This window comes from Pseudophryne corroboree, chromosome 10, assembly GCF_028390025.1.
Source record: "Pseudophryne corroboree isolate aPseCor3 chromosome 10, aPseCor3.hap2, whole genome shotgun sequence".
NCBI classification, from domain to species: domain Eukaryota; kingdom Metazoa; phylum Chordata; class Amphibia; order Anura; family Myobatrachidae; genus Pseudophryne; species Pseudophryne corroboree.
The window spans coordinates 249,410,314-249,411,110 of NC_086453.1; positions in this window are offsets into that span (position 1 = coordinate 249,410,314).

Consider the following 797-nt stretch of genomic DNA (forward strand, 5'->3'; position numbering starts at 1 on the left):
CATATCAGAAAAACACAAATATATCACAAAAAACACAAATATATCACAAAATGCACTGGCGTATCTTGCATTTAGCGAATACTAGAAAGATAGGCCAGTAAACAGGTAAACAGGTAAACTGGGGCGAGAGTTGAGCGACCACATTTAAGTAGAAAAGTATGCGCTATATGAATTAGTGGGAACACGGTGTATCACACCTAGAGGGGTTCGAGAGCCGTAAGGACTACAATAGACAGAATATAATATAGACGGTAATTCTAACGAAATACGAAAAGGCATGTTAGAACAATACATTAATTACGTAATATGATCACTCAGTGGACCATTCCGAGCGAGGAGGAGGACGTCTCTCATGGGAGGATGGTAGTTTCACCGAGATGTCCCAGTCTTCGAGCAGCTTCACTCCGGCTTCCAGTTCTGATATAATAAACGTAGAGCTGTCATAGAATACAATCAGCTTCACTGGGAAGCCCCACCTATAACGGATATCTTGGGCCCGGAGGGCGGTGGTAATCGGGGCTAGACTGCGTCTTTTAGAAAGGGTGATTGCGGAAAAGTCCGGAAACAGTTGCAAGCCTCCTAGGGTATCAGAGTTCTCTGCATCTCGAGTAGCTTGGAGAATACGTTCCTTAACGGTGAAGAAGTGCACCCGGAGTAATGAATCTCTAGGTAAGGAGCTGGAGAGGAACCGAGGTTTAGGAAGGCGATGAATTCTGTCAATGAGCAGCTCCGCATCAGATGCTTCAGGTAGCAGTTTACGGAACAGGGCCATCGCGTATTTCGTCAGATCGGTGTTA